Below are 23,002 nucleotides of genomic sequence, written 5' to 3'. Positions count from 1 at the left end.
CTGGACAAGTCACTTAACTTGTTTGCCTCAGTTTCTTCAACTGTCAAATGGAGATAATAATAGAACTTACCTCCTACGATTATGGTGAAGATTAAATGAGATATTTGTAAAGTGTTTAGCATACTGTCTAGCATATAACATCTAGCATAAATGCCTAGGCTCTTGATAAATGTTTATTCTTTTCCTAAACATATTTCATCCTAAGTTGTTTCATTTACTCAACAAGCATTTATTAAGTATCTCCTATGTTCCAGGTACTTTGGTAGACACTGAGATACAAAGATAAAAACAAACAAAAAAAAAAATTCCTGCCCTCAAGGAGCTTACATTCTTTTGGAAATAAGAAAATAATATTCACACATAAGCAAATATGTGCAAAATGACAGGAAGTTAAGGAATGTCCCTAACAACTATGGGGATCAAGAAAGGCCTCATGAGGGGGAACAGCAGTTCCAGACTACAAATTGTGTTATAAAACAGGAATCATCAAAACCATTCAGTGCCGGTGAAAAAAAGTAGATCATTGAAACAGGCTGGACAAGGGAGGATCAGAAATAATGAATTTAACAAACCCATGTTTGACAAATCTAAAAACACAAATTACCTAGGAAAGAAGTCCTTATTTGATAAGAACAGCTGGAAAAACTAGAAAGCAGTTCAACAGAGATTAGGCTTAGACCAACATCTTATATATATTCCATAACAGATTCAAAATCATAATGTGATCTGCAAATTAGAAGAGAAGCAGATCATGTAATTTCCGTAGTTATGGGTAGGGGATGAATCCTTAACCAAATAAGGGGCAGAGGCAATTATAAAAGATAAAATAGATAGTTTTGATTACTTGAAATTGAGAAGATTTTGCAAAATGAAATGAACACATCTAGGACAAGAAAGTAGTCGACTAGGGGAAGTATCTGATAAAGGGTTGATATGCAAGATATATAGACAACTAACAGAAAGATATAAAATCAAAAGTTCCCCAATAGAGGAGTAATCAAAGAATCCAAACAAATAGTTCTCAAAAGGAGACCTGCAAACTATTAACAACCACATGAGAGAATGTTCCAAATCACTAATAGTAAGAACAATACAGTACCAATCAAAACAATTTTGAGGTTTAATGTCTCCCCCAACAAAAAGGCAAAGATGACAAAAGACAGTAGTCAATATTGGAGGGGTTATGGAAAGACAGGCATACTAATGCATTGTTGGTGGAGCTGTGAATTAGTACAACTATCTGGCAAAGCAAGTTGGAATTATGCAAATAAAGTGGCTGATATGGTCATACCCTTTGACCTGGAGATTCTACTACTAGGCATACGGCCCAAGTAAGTAAAAAAAGAAAGGCTTCATATACCCAGATATTTATAGCATTACTTTTTGTGTAGGAAAGAAGTAGGAAAAAAAAAAACCAGATGCCTATTGAACGGGAAATGGCTAAATAAATTGAGGTACAAAAAGAATATTATTGTGCTATAAGAAACAATAAGCAAAACAATACAGAGAACATGAAAAGTCTGATTGATATGAAGTAAAGTAAGAAGATCCAGGAAAAAACAATATACACAATGACCAAAACACTGTAAATTGAAAGAAGCACAAAACAATAAAAAAAAAGAAAGTTGCAAATTTTTAAAGAACAAACTAACTCCAAAGGAGAAATATAGGAAGACATCTTCTATTCCCACCTTCTTTGCAAAATTCAGGGTTCCTGGGTGTGGAACACTGCAAATAATGTCAGCTTTTTTCAGTATGCTGATTTTTTTTTCTTTCTTAAAAGACAAAAACAAAATAATAATAAAAAAAAACCAAACCCTTCTTTGTTATAAGGGATGACTCCCTGGGAAAGGAAGGGGGGGCACACAGAGGGAAATCTAGTTGATTAAAAAAAGATATCAATAAAAATCTGTTAAAAATAAAGACCTCATATAGAAGGTGATACGAGAGCTGAGTCTTGAAGGAGGTAGGGTGTTCTAAGAGTCAAGGTGAGAAGAAAGTACATATCAGGCAAAGTCTGGATAAACTAAGGCTGGAATCAGATTGTGATGAGCTTCAAAGGCCATCCAGAAGAGATTGTTTTCTAATCTAGAGGCAATGGGGAGTCTCTGTGGTTTCTTGAACAGAAGAGAAACACAGAATATCAATTTGACAGCTGCACCAATTTCACTTTCTCCTTTCGTTCGGTTTATCAAAACGCTGCTCTGCATACCACATCAGTCCAAAGTCTCACACACACTGGTGGGTGTGTGCCCTATATTTCTTTTTCCTTCTTGGTGAAATCCTTCTCTATCAACTATCTTCCCTTCTAAGTTCAATGACAGAAATGTAAAATCTTAAAACTAGAGGAGACCTTAGCATTCATCTGGTCTAGCCCTCTCATTTACAGATGAGGAAACTGAGGTCTAGGGAATTTAAGTCAATTTCCCAAGGGCATACAGCTAGTTCATGGTAGAACTAAACCGGAATTCTGGGTCTTTCTAACACCCGGTTGCAAGCTCTTTCTTCTACTCTAACCAGATAATGCGTAATTATAAACAAGAACCATCTACACTTCAATAAACAAGATGGATGCAGCTGTTGGCTTGCCACACTAACCAAGGGGTAAGAATGTGATGGACTCATGTGATTACAACCTATGGGGCAAGGGTCTCATCAGAAAAATAGAACTCTTTGGCAACAATGCTTAATACACCCCTAGAGACCTTGGAGTATGAGAGGCAGAGTTTCGATTGCTGCATGGTAATCATTATTTGACTTTTTTAAAATTAAATTTCCCTCCCTGAAAAGCATTATAATTTGAATGTTGAGTTGAACTGGTCTGAAACTGTTCATCACAGGATCTCAGACTTATAGATCAAGAGCTGAAAGGAAATCTTGGGCTAGTCATCTAGTCTGACACACTATACTGATTAAGAAAGCTGTTATCCTAAAAGGTTAAGTATTTGCCCCCCCCCCCCCCACACACACACACAGCCATTGGGATCTGAACTGGGATTTGAATCCAGGTTCTCCAACTTTAGTTCTAGAATTCTTTCTTTTTTTTTTTAATTCATGGAATAAAACAAGCATTTTCATAACATAGTACGATAAAAAAGACATTGTACATGAAACTGCAAATCCAGTAAGCACAATTTGTTATTCCTTTCAAATACACAAAAAAATTGTCATGTAAATTTTTTTTCTCCCTCCCCTCACCCCATTAGACACAAATAGTATGTATATATAAAATTATTCTATACATACTTGTAGCATTCTTTCTAGTGACTGTTTGGAACCTAGCTGTACTGAAAATTTCAACCACCTTCCATAGGGGATAGGGGGTGGGGGTGGAGAACTGCTTTGTCTTAAGGCATTTATATAATAGTACCTTCACTAAAGCCCTACTCCAATGCCTTATCTTATCATTGAGGTAGCCTGGGTTCTCTAAGATGACGTCATTGGTTGGCAAACTCTGGCTGTATTAACAAGCTGAAAATGCTTTGTATATGGGCTTAGTAACAAACTGATTGGATGCTTGTCATCAGAGAAGCAGCCTTGATTAGTTCTGAGAGATTCAGTAGGTTGGGCCAGTAGGAGGTAAAACTTCTTAGCTACCGCAAGTGTTGAAAAGCATGGCAGAGGATGCATCCACAGTGATGAATCAGGCCTCCTGCAAATCTAGTTGTGTGTTACAGTGACAAAGCCTCTGGTGCCACAGTATTGATCCTGACGCTTCGTTCTCTGGGCCATGCAGTGCCTCACACAGAGGGGCCCTCTAAGGAAAAGCTGCCTCTGTAGGGGAACTAGACCATTCAGATAACTGATAATAGGAACGCTGGATAACAAAAATGAAATTGTGTTTAGGGACTAATATCCTATTATCCTGTTCTATACATATTTAATTTCTTTGATCCTTCTTCTAAATCAATTCTTCCAGGCCCTTAATCTCAACAATAGTTTTTCTGATATTGAGTTTTAAATGCCATTCTCATTTCTAGGCAGAAAGGCAATCTTCTTCCCTTGATGGGATTCAGCTTTACTTACAGCAGGGGAAAAAAAGGCAGAGTACTTCCACCACCACTGACGCAGATTCAAGAATTTCATTTTCTGACATTTGGCCTCTCAAGGGTCCCTCAAAAGTTCACCTCGTGTCTTACCTGATGGACTGTTATGTGCTATATGCTAAACCCCTGCTGCATCAGACTTTGAATGGTTCATTTTAGTCCATCAATAATCATTTATCAAGTACTTACTGATATCAAGGCTAAAATAGTGTGCGGTGGTTTTGACCTTAATTAAACTTTTTCATTTAAAAGTAGAATCATATAAAAGTGTTGAGAGAGGCAGGGAGGGAGGGAGGGGGACAGAGAGAGAGAGAAAGAGAGAGAGAGAGAGAGAGATGGGAGGAAAAAGAGAGAGGAAGAAAGGGAAGGAGGAAGGGGGAGAAAGACAAAGGAAGAAACAGTGAGAGGGAGGGAGAGAGAAGAGAGGAGAGAGAGAGACAAAGACAGAGAAAGAAAGGGAAGGGGGGAAAGAGAGGGAGAGAGAGACCGACCCAGTAAGTTTGCTGGAAAAATGTGCCCTACAGAGAAATCACAAGAGGACATAGAGGACATTAGAGGCCCTACAGCTTTGGGCTGTGAGTTACCCATCACGTACATTCCTCACACGGAGGCTCTTCAAATGTAATGTTTGTACTTGTTCACTTTCTCCACTCTGATGACGCGGATGTCTGTGGATAATGTGCCCTAACTAAGTATCCGGTGAGTGGAATGTTCTGCTATAAATCTTCTTACTTTGCTATTCTAGTCAGTACCTTTGCTTTGAGCTAATTATATTCTCTGGATGACTAATAAAGGGAAATCCATCAGTGGGGACTTGTGGACTGAAGATGTTGTTGGAGGTAGGGGGCAGGGCTCGCCCGGCAAGTTGGGAGGTGTTTTGGACCTATTTTCTTAATTTATTTTTAACTTACCTAATGTTGAGAGAGGAGTACCCCAGGAAAGGATTTGAGGATGCAACTAACTCCACTTTCTCATCTAGTAACTCGTGATTTTTAATCAGTGGACAATAGGACACTTGATTAGTTGAACTTGATGAGAGAGAGAGACAGAGACAGACAGAGACAAAGTGAGGCAAAGAGAGAGAGAGACAGACAGACAGAAACAAAGTGAAGCAGAGAGAGAGAGATTAAATGACTTCAAAGCATATCAACAGAGGGACATTTCTGGCTCCAACAAACAGTAAAACCATCAAGATTGTTCCTTTTCTTTGTGGTGCTCCTAAAGAGAGGCTCACAAGGATCGCTGACATTAAGAGATCTCAACTGGGCCATCCTTGACATGAGTACAGTCACATGTGAGATGTCTTAGTGACAAATCCAACAAGGTGAAAGAGAGAATTGGCATGCAGCAAAGGGAGATGAGCACTGACTATGCTGTCCAAGGTGGTGCTGTCAGACTGATGCTCCTAAAGCCCAGGTTACTCCTCAGATCAAGAACCTCTGGCAGCTCCTTATTGCCTCCAGCCTATAAAGTACATTCTTCTGCTTATCCTTCACAATCTGGCTCTAGTTGACTTGTCTAGGCTTTACTGCACATTCTGCCAAATGGGCATGCTTGCTATACCACTCCTTATACAACATCTTATTTCCTATCACTATGCCTTTGAATAGGTTGGGTTCCCCCATGCCTGCAAAGAACTCTTTTTTCCTCTTAGAATCCCTACCTTCCTTCAAGGCCCAGCTCACATAAAATCCCCTACACAAAACTCTTCCTGATTGCCAGGTGTTTTCTCTCTCCCAACGACTTCATAACTAGGATTATAGATTTAAAACTGGAAGGGACCTTAGAGGCCATAAAATACAAACCTTTCATTTTAAATGAAAAACAAACAAACAGATTAAGAGAGTGATTTGTCCAAGGTCACATAGGAAACAAGTGGCAGGGTTGAGATTTGAACTCAGATCCAGTGACTCCATGGGCTTCAAGGTGGTGCAGGGTACAGTGCTGGGCTGGAGTCAGGAAGACTCATCTTCCTGAGTTTAAATCTGGCCTCAGACATTACCAGCTGTGTGACCCGGGGCAGTCATTTAACACTGTTTGCTTCAATCTGTAAAATGAGCTGGAGAAGGACATGGCAAATCTCTCCAATCTTTGCCAAGAAAACCTCAAATGGGGACACAAAGAGTAGGATACAACTGAAAAATGACTCAACAACAACAAGAGAAACTGAGCCAGTGACTCCAAATTCAGTGATCTTTATCTATCTGTGTAAGGTATTATTTTCCCCAAAGAGAATGTAAATTCCCTGAGGGTAAGAACTATTTTGTTTCTGATTTTTATATCCATAGTATCTAGAAGAGAGCCTGGCACATGCTTAACAAATACTTATAAATAAATAAATAAATACTTAATAAATTGTTCACTAGGAGGTCTGAGAAAGAAAGGACTCAAGGACCACCTGGAAGACCCCTGCATCACAAAACTGCTGGTCTACTTGGGCCACATCCAATTATCTTCCTTCCGACTAGACTTTCTAACCCATTTGTCAGCACACCATGAGATCTGGAGGGAATGCCATGCCTTCTATCACCCAAGCTCTTAGGTCTAAAGGCCAGTGGCAGTGCCATCCTTTACAAAAAGGCTTTTCAAGTTTTGAATCAAGGAGGTCCAACACTCCATTCGCAACAGAAAACTTTCTCAACCTATCTCTCTGTAGCTCACTTTCCAGACACCCATTGTTCTGGCTGAAGTTGAATGGAGAAGGGATGAGTTATTATGTCTCTCTCTCTCCACCCCATTCTAAGTAGCAGGGAAGTAACTTGCTGTCACTTGATAATTAAGAAATTACTAAGGATGGCTGAGTGTGCAGGCTCCTAACAGTCACTTGCCTTTACCAGTGATTTTTGTATTATCCCTTTCCTATGAAAACTTTCCTTTTCCTGGTACAACTGAGGGATGTAAAATATTCTGGTTAAGAGAAGTGATTAGATTGATGTGCCATGCATAGATGACTTTCCCAACATTTTTCCAACAAAAACTATTGTGAGCACAATATAATTTTTTCTTTTATTCAGGGGCACTTAGGGTCTTTCAGTATCTCTAAGCCTTCATTATGGACATGAATTACAGGATCAGAGATCTGGACCTTAGAAATGACCTATTTCAATCCCTGTTTTTTACAGATGAAGAAACTGAAGCCCAGAGAGTTTATACATGCAACTTTTTTGAAGGTCACATGAGTAGAAAATAATAGGGTTGAGGCTGAAATCCAGGTTCTCTGACTCCAAATCCATAGATCATTCCATTATATCGTGTTGTCTTTCTTTTGGAAAGTATGGAAGTGGTAGGTGACAGAAGGCTGGAGAAACTTTTACCATGTACTGATACCTCTCCCCTCCAATTCTCCCCATTTTCCATTTCAGTGGATGTGTCAACAGACCACTTTTTCTTTATTTACAAATTCTTCAGTATTAATGAATAATTCTGAGTATCTGCATGCTATTTATAGTTGACAGTTACGCAATGAACACCATATTCTCATGATGTTACTACAGCATTAGGAGAGGGAGAAAATGCACATGACAAGTGGTCTGGATCACAGAAACCTGACTACATGCAGAGTTCAAAGATTCAGAAAAGATGGACAGGGTACCAACACATTGTGTGACTTGGAGCAGATCATTTTACCCTCTGAGCTTCAGTTTCCTCATTTGCAAAAAATAAATCATTCTCATTCCTGTCAAAAGTCTCCCTCATGAGTATCTGATGAAGACTAATTTATAAATTACTGTAAAGCAATGACCTGATTTTCTTCTGGAATGGTGAACAGAGATATGACAGATCCCATGAGTGGCCCAGAGGAATTCATGGGTCTGGATTGCATTCTGTCATTGACTCACTGTAGGATGATGGGCAAGCCACTATACAGTGTCCTGAACTTTGGGTCCATATCCCAGTACTACTGAGATATATGGGAAGCAAGAACATCCAAGAAGTATGCGGAGCTTTTTGAATGTCAAAAGGGACCACATACAATGAAAGTGATACCATTATACTCTTTGGATAGATGAAGAGGATAGGCCTGAGCAAGGTCAAATGATTTGGCCAATAGTGAACGGGCTGTCAGAGTTTGGATTAAAATCCAGAAGGCTTAATGCTCGAGCCTCCATGGTCATGTTTGTCCCTGTAGTCGTTTGGCTAGCTTTCAACTGACATAACAGTGTTCCTGGCCAAGTCAATGTGAACTAATTTTATCCATGCATTTGGGAGAGAGAGATTGAGAAAGACAGACAGACAGACAGACAGACAGAAACAGAGACAAAAACACAGAGACACAGAGAAAGACACACACAGAGACACAGAGAGAAACAGAGAGACACACAGAAAGACAGAGAGACACAGACACAGAGACAGAGGGACACAGAGATAGAGACAGAGACAGACAGAAACAGAGACAGAAAGAGACAGAGAAAGAAAGAGATAAAGAGAAAGAGACAGAGTGACAGAGAGACAGAAAGAGCGATAGAGACAGAGCGGGCCGCTGTGTTTGTCAAATGATTATGTACTGCACTAACTGAATTCCCTCCACTGCCTAAGCTGGCAACTCCATCAAAAACAATAATCCAGTTTGTCTGGAATAATTTACCTTTATTTTTCCTTAAAAAATATTTTTATACCACATGGTCACCAGCCCAGCCTCTGGGCACATGTACTTCTGTTAATATAGAAATGTAGAATATTAACATGAGAGTAGATCCCCAGCCAGGTCAGCTCATTTACTTCAATCAAGCAAGAACCTGATTGAACAGATGCGTCTTGTATTATGCCCTGAAGGCCAACAGATATTGTTCTCTCTTCTCAATGGTTATGACCAAGTTATCATAGAACATTTATAGCTAGCAAGCTTTTCATCACCAGCTGACTGACTAATCCTTCACAGGCTAGTAATAAGGACATAGAGCTATCGTTGGTCATTTGTGGAAAATAAATTTGGCTCAATTCAGCTCAGAAGCTTTATATCCACACCACAAACCCATTGTACCTGGCCTCATCAACCCTGAGCTTTTAAGACACAAGGGCTGTCTTGATTATAGTTTCAAGAAACAGCTATGGATACAGAAAATGCTATGCTTGTTGGATTACAATAGTGGAAAAGGAGAAATGATCACCACCAATTCTGCAGAAGGAAATATCAAGTGAAATCAAAACCCTGAGTAATGTCAAGGTTATCTGATTAATCTCAATATTAGATGTCTGACTAATGGTTAATTTTGTGAAAATAAACAGAAAAATATTTACTCATTAATTCAGTTTAAAAGGGTGTTATCATGCACACCTTTTTGAATAATATTTTTCCTAATTACACGTAAAAGTGATTTTTAACATAGCATACACACTTTTGAAGCCTTATTGAAGGTGAACTTTTATTGGAGTTAATTCAATGTTGACAAGTTTCTAAATTTCTAATTTCTAAATTGACCTATAAAGGACTCTAAACCCTAGTATGCCCCTGGAGTTTCTGCGGTGCCTGGGCCTGCAACAAGCACCAGAGGCCCCTTGCCACATCTAAGAACTAGTAGTCCCCACTGGGTTCGAGTCATAGCTGGCAGGTTCCAAAACATGTTAATCAGTTTTAAATAAATCTATTAATTAATTGACGAGTCAATAAGCACTCATTAAGTGCCTACTATTTATCAGGCCCTGTGAAAGGTGCTAGGAATGCAAAGATCAGGATGAAACAGTTCCTGTCTTCAACGCAAAGAACTTAACAGCCTTGCTGAGGAGCCCTTTTCCAATAGATTGTCCTGCAGAGCTTAAAACCACTCTTGGATGTCACATGCTGTCCTTGGATTCTTCTAAACATTCAAGGACACACTGGTTTTCTAACCCATAATGGATGGCCAAGGGCCACTACTGGAAAGAACAGATGCTTTAAGGAGCCTGCCTATGGTTAAAAGCAGGGTAGCCTGTCACAGTCTCAAGCTGGCAGCTTTCTTGAAAGTAACTAAAGACATTTTAAGAAGAAAGAAAAAACAAACCTGATCAATTGTATTAAAAGAGCTTATACATTCCCCATCTCTGGAGCTGAAACCTATTGAATATACATATGTGTGTGTGTGTGTGTGTGTGAGAGCGTGTATATGTATGTATGTATGTATACATACAACACCGATTATGCACAGATCCAGAAAGTGCAGAAAGAAAATTATTATTTTAAACCACTCTTCACTGCCTCTGAAACATTAAATATAGAAAACATTATAGAAGTGAGCCAAATTACTCAAACCCAGTGCAAAGAATGGTATCAGTGTGACCAGGAATGCTAACAAGTTTATTGTAAAAAATGAGTGAACACCCAACCCAAAACCAAAAACAAACAAATAAACAAATCTACCAAACTCCTGAAACTCTCAAAGTGTTAAAATTCAGAGAAATTGGAGCTGTATCTTCATACTTAATACCAACCTCAATATATCCTGTGATGGAATACACCCCAAACTCTTAGTAATTTTCCCCTGAGCAGTAAGTGAAGGCATTTTCACATTATATATGAGAGACTAACTAATGTCTTTTTTAATGAAAATTTCTGCCAAAGAACATTTGCTGAAATCAGCTAAAAGCCCAGCTTCCAAACATCAGCGTCTTGAAGAAAAAGTCATATATGACATTTGGTTTCCTAAGCTCATGTTCTGGGTACAGAATGCAATGCCAAGATCTATATTTTTCTTCAAAAGAAAAAGAATAAGAGAAATATTTTTATGCCCCTCCCTCACTTTTGGGGTGGTTGAGGTTGATAATCTGCTCCAATTATCTTTTTATATTTTTAATTGAGGAAATACTCTTTGCAGGGATAGCCATACTAAGCTGTACTCTGGTCAGCTGGTTCCAGTGCAAATGGTCACAATGCAAATAACTCTAAAAAAGAAGAATCACTTAGAGAACAAAGAAGAGAGTCAATCTCATTGTCTTTTGGGGAAACTCAACCTAGCTATGGATGGAACTCTTTGTATTCCAAATGATGAAGGGGTAATTTACGACAAACACGCACATCATACACACAGGCATATACACATGTACATATATGTAATATACATATATATATGCTTGTGTATATATATATACATATATGTGTGTATAAGTATATATTTGGTGGCATAATGGAAACAATCAAGAACCACAGGTTCAAATCCTAGCTCTCAGACTTATTGAATATATGACATTAAGCAACTTGTTTTTCTCCTTCAAACCTCAGTTTCCCTGTGTGTAAAATGGCGATAATAATACTTGTACTACTTACTTCAAATGATTGGTGCTGGGAAGGTGTTTTGCAAACCTTATGGCCCTATATAAATATATATATGGATATGAGTTGTTATTAATATTATAAGGGCAGCATCATGAAAATAGGTTGATGGACAAACCAGGGAGGGCTCATAGTATCCTTTGCCACATGATTGGGATCTTTCTGCTTCCCTTTGTAGACTATAAATACTCATTTGCATTTCAGTGTTGCAACAGCAGGGATTCTCCTGCCCAGAAGTCATCTTTGTGGTCAAACAAGATGTCACCAATGGCATTGTTGGCTTATTCTCTGGTTCCCACTGGAGTCTCATTCAGTGTCCTCATGTCCCCAATGTAATCCATAGGAATGAAAATTGGGTCCTAGTGTTTTGTATACTGCACTAGTCACACTTTAAATGTCCCTCTTTGAAATATGTTTCCAGGTAGGTCCCTGAACCTTTCTGTGTCACAGTTGTTCCCTAGGTAAAATGGCGACAAATAAAAACTGAATCACTTCCCAAGATTAGCTAAAGCTTCTGAAGTGCGCAGATGGCCATGGAGGAAAAGCATTGCTGTGTGAACATAAAGACTCCTGATGCTATTCTCAAGAGAGCTCCCAGGGAAGAATATAAGCTCCTACATTCCCCAGACTTCCTACATGACCTAAAGTAGACTTGCTTGGGAGACACACATACACTGCTCCTATTTGGACGCCAGGTACCTCATTTTGCTTATCACTCTTTCAGGTTGGTGTGGCATTACTGTTATACTGAATCCTGTTATAATGAATAAAACTTCTTTAAAGGTTTCCCTGAAATCCTAAAAGCTAGTTTTCTCAACAAAATTAGCATGATTTAACATTTATAATAATTATGATTATTTATACATCACTTAAAAGTTTACAAAGCCTTTTTACAAAAATTATGTCATTTTATCCTCATAAAAACCCTGGGAGGTAGGTCCTATTTTAAACTCTATTTTGTAGATGAGGAAACTGAGGCAGACAGAAGTTAAGTAACTTGCTCAGGGCCAAACAGCTAGTAAGTGTCTGAGACTAGATTTGAATTCAGGCCCAGTGGTCTATTCATTGCACCACTTAGCTACTTATAATGATCCCACTCAAATGTGGGTTGCAATAAAGGTCTTGTTTTTATGGTAGGATATAGTGGGCAGCTAGGGCAGCTAGGTGGTGCTGTGGACACTGTGCCAGGCCAAGAGTCAGGAAGACTCATGTTCCTGAGTTCAGATCTGTCCTCAGAAACTTAATAGCTGTGTGACCCTGGTAAAGTCATTTAACCCTGTTTGCCTTAGTTACCTCAGCTGTAAATGAGCTGGAGAAAGAAAAGGCAAACCACTCCAGTATTTCTGCCAAGAAAAACCCCAAATGGGGTCATGAAGAGCCAGGCACAATTGAAAACAACCAAACAACAACAATATAGTGGACATTGAGTATACAGCCAGAATACCTGGGTTCAAATCTCAGCTCAGACCTTCCTAGCAGTGTGAATTCAGACAGTTTGCCTTTCCCATCTGAGCCTTGGTATCCCCATCTACAAAGTGTTGGAGTTAGACTAGATGATCACTGAGCTCTGCTAGTTCTCAAAGTCTGCAGTTCTCCATAGGGGGACTCCAATTCCAAACCTTTGCAACTGGCACATGGTTGCTGGCAATGGCAGCCAGCTTTGAGCCCTCCACTTTCATTTTTTTTCTTGGGCTTTCTAATCCTCAAGGTAATTGTATTGGCCTTAATGGTAGTATTGGATGAGGAAGGGTAAAGGGAATTAGAAAGATGAAGGATTTTTCTCCCCACTCACCCTTACCAAAATGCTTCTGTAGGAAACGGCAAATGGGAGTGGAGGAGGGAAGGAGAAAATCCCTGTACCCAGGAACATGGAAGATGAGAATGGAATTCAGTCCTCCTTCCTCAGCTAACAACAAGAGCTAAGACTCTTCGGTTTGATAAGGGTGAGTCAGGTGATCTTGCTAGCCCTTTCTTATGTCAGCAGTATGGGAACAGATCTGCCTAACTATAAAACTGGAAATGCTAACCTTGCAGTGCACTGGCCTTGGCTATCTCATTCTGAAAGAACTATAACACTTTGCCAAGGAAGTGGATGAGCTACAATGGTGCTAGTGATGACACCAGAGAAAATGGCAGGCGGCCACAGAGAGGTGGTAGCAGCAGCAGAGGGACTGAGCCTCTAAACCCTGATGGAAATAACAGATCCGGTGACACCAAGATGAATATAAGCTAGAGAGGTCTAGTGATGCTGAGCAGACATGGAGCAGTTGGAGGCAGCAGCCATTTCCAAGAGAAAATGGAGCACCGAAGGCAGAATGAAAGACCAGCATGGAAGAGAACCATGAACTCAAAGACCTGGAGAGGTCTTTATATCAAGACCTTGCAATTTAATGGAACTGTGAGTCATGCAGACTGTACAGAGCAGGGAGAGACAACTCCCAAATTCTTTCTTTTCTTGAGTGGCACAGTAAATCTGTTGCAACTATATTGGTCTCTGGGAGAAGGGGTGCCTAAAATCCCTGGGTTCTTCTCCTTCCCAAGCAGTTCTCTATCTTGGTGTGGCATTTAGAGTCATATCAACTTGATTCCTGCCACAGTTAGGAATTTCCAGAAAAGCCATGAGCAGGGGTCTGAGTACTCTCTACATGCTTCATTATATGTAAAACACACTTGTTTTATGTTCTGTATCTTGTTAGACTGATGCTTGCAAGGAATCTGAGGATCCCTAGATGAGAGCTAGGAACGAGCCAAATGCAGAGGATCCCATGGGGAAACTCCTAGGCAGTGACACAAGCAAAAGAAATTTTGGAAAAACCTTCCAATGTGAATTTGGATTTGTGTGAGTCCAGACATTCATAATGAGCCATGGGTAAGATTCTAAATAATAAATGTCTGCCCAATATCTGTGGAAAAATTCAACAATTTCTCTACTGGCTTGGAAAATCACTTTTTTTTAAAAAAAGTGATTTGAAATAATGGAAATAAAAAAAGGATTCCAGAATGGAAAACAATTTGAGGAGGCAGTTTCATGTGGTAGAAAAATATGCTGAATTTAGGCATCAGAAGACCTCTGTTTATTCCTAGCTGTGCTACTAACTAGTTGCAAACTTGCAAACTAGAAAAATCCCAGGCATCTTCACATTGGGCTCAACATCATTTCATAGGTAGAACACACAGCTAAATCAGTCACGCTTCTTGCAATGAGAGATATGGATGTAATATCAGAAATGGTCAGAACATTGCAGATTTGAACGAAGGAAATGAAATACTCATCTGGGCAAATAGGCAGCCTGATGAGGCCACACTGATCAACAAGGAAACAGAGGCCTATGAAAGATAAGTGTTGGGAGATCTTGAATACTCTGAAAATCCTTTGAAATGAAACTGAGCTTACATTAACAGATGTCTAGTCCCTAAATTACTCTGGACCCTCTCCTCCCAATGACTTGGAGTGATAAATAGAAGGATTACTGGGAAAAAAAATTATATAGTAAAAAGAAACTCAGCACGCCAGCATTTTTATGGACTTTGCGGTTAGGCTATTACCAAAACCTTTCTGAAATAAATTGTGAGGAGCACCGAAGATAAGAATTACAAACCTCTAGGGAAGAAATATAAACCTGGAGGAAAGAAGACAAGAGACGCAGAGAATTAGTGAAGGACAAAATCACAGAGTCCCTCTTCGTCTGTGTTTAAATGATTGAAAAATATATAATGCACTGGTTCGATAAATGACTTACTCAAGATGAAATGTAAATCTTAGATGAAAATATATATCCCTGAAACCCGCCTATGAAACGTTCTGTGCTGGCCAACGAAACCAATTGTGATTTGAGTATTACTTGGCTTAAAACTAAAATGTATCAGATAGGAAATAAATAAATTGAACTATGCACAAGGTATGGGTTAAGACAGAGACCAAGAGGGTCCAGTAGTACCCTTTATTGGACTCACTAGCCTAAAAACCCAATAATAAGTGATTAAGGGGCTGGAAGTAATTTTATTATATATTTATTCAGAAGTGCTTTGCATAAATGCCTTCTCTTTGGACAAAGGTTCATGTAATATAGTTCCTCTAACATCATAATCTATATAATATATAATCTTCTTTCTCCTTCCTTTCCTTGGACTTTCATAGAATTAGGTTTTAGATCTGATGAGTTAGGAAGAAAAATTCATATTCTCTTTTCTCTCTCTCCCTTCTTCCTTCAAGAAGCTAGTGCACATAGAAGGCACAAAAAGCTTAAGAAAAAAAAGAACATTCAAACTAAAGAAGCCGCCCCTTCAGAGATCGTGTCTTAACTGATCAGTCAGATCGATGAACAGCAGAGCACGTTAGGCATTGACCAATGAAGCTAGCCTTGATGACTATTTGCTCAACAAAGGAAGGCTAGCCCTTAACTAAACACCATATATTTTTGGGCTCAATTTTAAATTCCAAATGTTCAATTTTAACCTTCACTCTCAAAAGTTAGTTAATATGTCAGCCAACATTTCAAAATTATATATAGATGGCCTAGGGAAACTTGTTAAAACTCTGGTTCCTGTCTTATTTGGATTGCTTCTTAGCCTCTCTGCTTCTTCTCCTGGTTAGATATGGTATTAGTACCTAAGAAAATACTACCCATATCTCCTCAATTTTCTCATTATTTCACCACATACCTCCAACTCATTTTCCCTACCTAGATGATTCTCTATAGCCACGGTTTTTGCTGACACAGGACACTGGCTAGTCCTTCATGATACTCATGTTTCCTTTTTCTAACCAGCTGTGAATAGAAAGCCCTGGCCCACTCCCAACTATAGCCCAGCTGAGGGACGGGCAATTATGCAGTTTGGCTGGGAGTCTGACACCTGTTATATACATACAGAAATGCCTTCTGCAAAAAGTCAGGGTTTGGGATTGAACTGGGGGATAGCATTGAGTTGCCAAGCCAAAATGCTGTGGACTCAGGGCCAGAGCACATGGATTCATAAACCTGGTCCCCAAAATGAATTAATTATCTTCCCTGAAAACAAACTGTACCTCTTCCTAACTTCCCAACTTCTACTGATGACAACACTATTTTACCAAACCAAGTTACTTAGATTTAAAGTTTGAAGTCATCATAGACTGACTCTCTCTCTCTCTCTCTCTCTGTCACTCTTTGCATGAGTTTCTCTGTCTTTTTCTGTTTCTCTGACTTTCCCTTTAATCCAAATCTAGTTAATTCTACTTACACCTTAACTTTTGAAGTAATTTCTATCTTTCCACTCCCATTGTTACCACTACAATCTAGGCCTTCATTTCTTCTCACCTAGGCTTTTGAAATGGACTCTTACTCAGTCTTCCTGTCTCTAGCACATCCCTATTACTTGTCATATCATTGTATCTTTGGCCTGAATGATTTTCCTGATGCAGTCTGTTCATACCATTCCTCCATTTAAAATCCTTAAGGGACTTTTCTATTCCCTACCCAAAAAAGTTATCAGGGCTTTTGACAATTTGGCAACAGTCTACTTTTCCATCCTTATCTCCCACTTGAATTCAAATCTTCCCTCAGACACTAACTTTGACCTTGGGCAAGTTACTTAACCTTTCTCAAGCCTCAGTCACCTCATCTGTAAAAAAAAAAAAAAAAAAGGGACAATAATCACATTTACCTCCCAGGGATGTTATGAAGATCAAATGAGAAAACACTTTGCAAATCTTAAATCCCTGTATAAATAAATGCTAGTGATTAGCTATTATCATTATTAGAATCTAATTGAATGGGTAAGAGTTGCAAAGATGAAAGTTAAGGCTTGATGTAAGGAGAAACTTTCTAACAATTATAGTCCTCCAGAAGTGAAATGGGCTGCTTTCAGTGGGGGGAGGTAGTTTTAGGGTTTTCTTCCTTAATAGGGATCCTAAAGCAGAGCGGAGATGATTCTCTGCTAGGGTTGTTTAAGAGGGATTTCCTTTACAGGGATAGGTTGAATTAGGTGGCCCCTGAAATCCCTTGCATCATTATTGTATAAGCTTCATGAGGGCAAGCACTATGTCATTTTCCACCTCCTGAACCTAGCATAATGAAGGCAATTAATAATGATTTATTGAATTAAAATTAATCATATTTCTATGGTTGAAGGTTTAGATTATATAATGATCATAGTGCGAAGGTCTAGCATATATTTCATCCCATCTGAGAGTCTAGCCTCTAACATGCTTACATATTTTGATTGATATCTTTCATTTTTACATCATGCAAATTCCCTGCTATATCCTTTCCTCTCCCCTCTCCCAGAGAACCATTCTGTACAGCAAAGAAATTTTTTTAAAGAAAAAAAAGAAGAGAAAAAATCAGCAAAACTGAACAAAACGTTTTAAAATAATCTGACACTGTATACAACATTCCACCTCTGAAAAATAGCATAGGAAGGTGTCTTCTCAGAGCTCTTCTTTGGCAGTATGCCCTTTTGGGGGAAAGAAGTGATGTACTCTATCTCCCTTTAGTTGGGGGTACCTAGCCTTTCCCACAGTCACTGCAAGATTAATTTAAGACTTCGACGTAAGAGTTTACATTTATACAATACTTTAAGATGACAAAACATTTAATGTACACTTTACAGAATTACAGAATACGGAACTGGAAGGGATCTTGGAAGCCATTGAATCAACCCATATCTGAAAAAAATCCCCCCTATAATATCCTCGATAAGTTCAATTAGAATTGAAGGTCATCTAACTTTAACATGAAGAGTGCCAGGGAGGGGGAAGCCATCACTCTCAAGGAAGATCTAATAGTTAGACAGTTTTTCTAATATCAAACATAAATTTATCTCTCCTACTTGGACCCATTTCTTATAGTTCTGCCTTCTGGAGCTAAAGAGACCAAGTTTAATAATGACTGTTCAAACACTTAAAGACAGAGATCATTCCCCAACTCCACCACCCAGCCCCATGTTCTTACAGTAGTCCTCTCTTCCCCAGATAAAATAACTATTGTCCACCTCTGCCCAATCTCCAGCTCATCAAGAGCTTTCTTAAAATTTGGTACCCAGAGCAGAACTCATTTGATCTTCATGATAATCCTGTAAGGGAGGCAGTGTGAGATTATCTCCATTTTGGAGATGAAGAAATTGACACTCTGAGAGCTGAGCTTGCCCACGGTGACATGGTTAGAAGTTGGCAAGAGGTGACACACTATGTCCAACCCTCTTTCCTCTCCACCATGTTGTATGCCTTCTCTGCCAAGATCTACAAAAAAAAAAAAAAACCCAGCTAAAAGTGGAAAGCAAAACTTCTTGAGGTCTACAAGGTGAATGCCATATTTCCACTGTGATATTTTCATTCCTCTAGTTAGAACCTTCTGATAGCCTCATTATTTCTAGAAGGAATATTAACTAGTGAGGTTGTGTTTGGTGATAAAGTAAATTAATAGTATCTCACATATAGTTTGTGAGGATATGAATTCTCCCCTACTTAAGTTTTATTAGGGTCTCTTTCCTATTTTTCTCATTCTCCTTCCAGAAGCTTGAAAATTTGTTTTTAGAGCTAAAATATCAATCAATAAAAGCTGTATTTCCTCCACTTTTTCTACTAGGTTTCATTCTATGTAAATGAAAAAAAAAAAAAAAGCAATTTAGATCATATAACCTAGGAAGCCTGACTGAATGGAACTGATTTTCAATGACTTCTATAAGAACTTGTTAAGCACCTACTATGTACAGACAATCAAGGTGATTTGTGAAGGTCCAAGAAGGGAAGTAAGCAAGGTTTTCTACAGTAGTGAGGGAATGGGGGTGGACATGAGAGAGAATCGGGTTCCTTCAGTTTAAAAATTAAGGAAACGAAGAAGAGAGAAGGCTTCCTATGGGATGTGACACTTCACTGCGCATTGATGGACAGGTTGGGATTCAGGAAGGAGGAGGGATTCTAGACACGAGGAACTGTTTAACAAAGGCATAGAACTGATAAAGTGTTGTGGTGTGGGCATTGGAAATAGGGATGTTGGAGCTCATTCAGTCTACACTGAGTGTATGGAAGGAATAGTGTAGGATAAAGCTGGCAATAGAGGGTAATGTCAAATCATAAAGAGCCTTAAATGCCAAACTGAGGGTCTAGTCTACACCAAGGAGGCAAGAGGGAACCACTGGAGAGTCTGGAGCATAGGAATGACATGATCAGATCTGTTTACATGGAAGGTTAATCTGGCAATGGTATGAGGAATGGATGAATTACAAGGGAAAGAGTGGAAGTGGGAAGATCCGTTGGGCGGCCCTTGCAGTACTCCAACTAAGATCTAGCCATTGGACCCAGACGTCTCTGGAGGGGAGAGTGAGGCTGGTGACTTTGCGCAGCCCTCCCTTACTTAAATCCAATTCACTTGCAAGTCATGGCAGGTGAATGCCACGGCAAGGTGTCATGGTCCTCTTTGAGAAGGAAGGACAAACAAATAACAATAAGAACTGGGATGAGAGGTGGCAATAGAAAAAGAGAAGAAGGGACAGATTTAAGAGCTATTATAAGAGACAGAATAAACAATAATTGGCAATTGATTGGATATAGGGAAGGCAAGAGGGGGAAATGCTTAAAAAAACATCAAGGTGTTGAACGGGTATGATTGATTAAATGAAAGTGTATGCTGCATAAATGGAAGCGAACACCATCCCCTAAGAAATAAAGTAAGAAATAGAGCAATCAGAAGAGCAGGTAGACTTGGGGGAAGGGAAAAAGCAAATTCATTTTTTGAACAGCTATGATAACAGCTATCATTTATTTGGCATTTAAAGGTTTGCCAAGTGCTTTATGAATGCAATCTCATTTGATCCTAACAATAACTTTGGGAGGTAGGTGTTATCATCATCCTCATTTTAGAGATGAGGAAACTGAGACCATGAATCTTTAACACCAGCGCCACACAGCTAGTAAGTGCCTGAGACAGGAATTAGGAAAAGTCTAGACTTAATTTGTTTTAGCAGTTAAGAAGCACTTTTCTAGGGTGCAGTAGATAGCACACCCACAGTGGAGTCAGGAGGACCTGAATGAAAATCCAGCCTCAGAAACTTACTAGCTGTATGACACTGGGCAAGTCACTTAACCCCAACTGCCTCTTTTAAAAAAAAAATAGCTCTTTTCTACTTCTGGTCAGGCATATATTGGGTTACCTAGATGGAAAGAGAGTAGAGACTCTGCTTAAGAATGAAAGCTACTCATGGTTCTCTCTAGATTACTCACTCTACAGGTCCTCCATAGTCTCTATGTCCCCACAGGCTCACTTGGGAAAAAAGTGGTGATCACGTTTAATGGTCTCATTCTACTTCAGAGTGATATGGTGAAGAATTAGTTACCTAATGTCTAAAAACTATAGCCATTAAAATATAAAAGTCTTACCTTTATGTAGCTTTTTTATAGCTTTTCAAAGCATTTCCATGAAAATTACCTCATTCAATGATCATAGCAACTCAGTGAGGTAGACAAGGCAGATATCATTGTCCCCATTTTACAGATGAGGAAACTGAGCTTCAAAAAAAGTTAATTACCTTATACAAGGTCATGTGCCTTGTAAATGTGGCCTTAGACCCATGCTACTTTGGATCCTGGCTTGCCTTAGAAAAACCTTCCTATGCCTTTCAAAGAGGAGATGTCTCACTGGGTACCCAAAGCATCCTGGCTTCTGGAAATCGAGTGGATCACCCTTCCCTTCTTAGAGTAAGCTTCTATCTTCTGAAGCAGTGATGGGTCATACGATTATAGCATTTGGATTATAGCATTGGGAAGAATCCCGGGGCATCACTCAGTTCAACATCTTCTTTTAACAGATGAGAAAACAGGCCCAGAGTAGACAAGTAAACTGTGGTGAGTAGGGTTATATCTCGGTGCTAGGTCATTCCCACCATCTTCATTTCTCCACTCCTAAATGTGTGTTGATAGAGAGGTCCCACAACTGTAGTGGCTTAAAAAGCGCTTGAAATAGTAAGATCTCTTAAATTAAAAATGCTTGGTTTAAAAGACACTTTTAACTTTATGTTTTATAATCTATCCTGGGTCCTCCATGCTGCATGACCATCCTTTTCCTCCTTCCTGCTTATTTATCCCACTCTCTTCAGCATCTGCTCCAACCTTTTCTTCTCTCTTCAAGCCAAGTACCCCAATCCTTCCTCTTCCTTTTCAGTAGGAGTAGGACTGGGGAACCAGAACTTTAATTTCATTGGTAGAGGGAACTCCCTCTCCCCATGCAAATGAGCAACTTTCTTTGTAGCTGGATTTAGAGAGCTGGTTAGGGACACTGAGATAATGATAAGCGATTTGCTGAGTGCCACAAGTCAGTGTGTCAGAGGTAGTGCTGTCTTTCTGACTGCTAGGTTAGCTCCCTATCCACTATGCTTGTCCCCTCAACAGAAGACCTTGGGAAATACTTTACTGGAAAAGTTGAGATGCTTCATCATGACCCTCCTCAGCCCCCTAACTCAACTCAATCCCACTGCCCGCTCCCTTGTCCTTTTCCAGTATCACAACTGGAGAACTGACTCTTCCTGCAAACAGCCAATGCCATTAATTCTCTCCCCTCTCCTCTTCTCTCTAAGGAACTCCCCCTTTTGAGAAACCCCTTTAAAGTGCCACCATCTACAGAAAATCTATCTTGATCACACCTAGTTGATGGGGTCCTCCCTCAGAAACTGCTTTCATACATATTTTGCATTCAATTTTCTATGCACAAATTATTTCTCCTCAATAAAATGTTAGTTGCTTAAAGGCAGAGATTTTTTTTTGTTTTATCTTTGAATCTCTCACTTAGCACAGTGCCTGGTATACAGTAGGATCTTATTAATGCTTTCTTTGAATGAATGAATGAATGAATGAACGAATGAATGAATGATCCACATCATAAGGAAAACCCTGAGAATTCTCAAACTAAGTCAGAAGCTGCCTAATTTTTTGGTGTGCTCTGGAGTAGATTATAGGCTAACATCTTGCATCAGCAACTCTACAGCAGAGGATTTGGCTGATAAATATATTACACATTGCATATGTTCTAGAAGTACCCAGAAATGACTTTGAGCTGTCTAGATGGAAGGTGCTGCATACATACAAATGATACTTATTATAAATACTGCTTTTAGAATATATCAGTCCAGGGTGATTTGTGAGACTGGGCAGCAAAAAGGAATGAAAATCTTCTTTGCAGTCAACATACATTCACCCATGCAGATGATCAGAAAGGGAGACTAGTGGGATTCTAGCACTTACAAATCTTAGAGTTTTATCTTTCAAACATTTCGTAGAAGTATCAACCATGAGAGTCAATATATTGTACGATTTTTCTGTTGTGGGGAAAATATCAGTGACTTTTTGTAAAGATGTGTAAAATGTCCTTCATGTTTTATTTATGTGTATAACATGTTGATAACAAAGAAATATTGTGACTATAGGCAAAATTGGATTCATTGAACATGTGTTCTTACTTTTCCCATTGTCTATTCTTTGGAAAGATTCCAGATATTCTATAACTTTTTTTTTAATCAAGGTTTTAGTACTGACTCATAAAGTAAGGAATGGATGGTAAGTCACCTCTTCTTTCTCTAATTATCCTATTTTCTTTCCCAGTCCAATTGTATAAGGCTGAAATAATACTGGTTGTATAATACTGGAATAATAAGGCTTGTTGTACAGTGTTTTCACATGTTAGATGATAAACATGGTCTATCAGAAGATTTCCAGAGTAAGAGAAAGACAGACCATTCTCCTCTT

The 23,002-nt window shown here is 39.1% G+C and overlaps 1 protein-coding gene across 7 annotated transcripts in view; it reads right to left on the bottom strand.

Moving 5' to 3' along the window:
* ENOX1 (ecto-NOX disulfide-thiol exchanger 1) overlaps nucleotides 1-23,002 on the bottom strand; it is a 548,229-nt gene that overhangs the window by 67,208 nt on the left and 458,019 nt on the right. The gene's annotated exons all lie outside the window — the stretch shown is intronic.

The sequence above is a fragment of the Vombatus ursinus genome, unplaced genomic scaffold (assembly GCF_900497805.2).
Source record: "Vombatus ursinus unplaced genomic scaffold, bare-nosed wombat genome assembly UNPS02014802.1, whole genome shotgun sequence".
Lineage (NCBI taxonomy): Eukaryota > Metazoa > Chordata > Mammalia > Diprotodontia > Vombatidae > Vombatus > Vombatus ursinus.
Note: the sequence above shows the minus strand (reverse complement) of the source record. Positions and strands in the feature narration are given on the sequence as shown.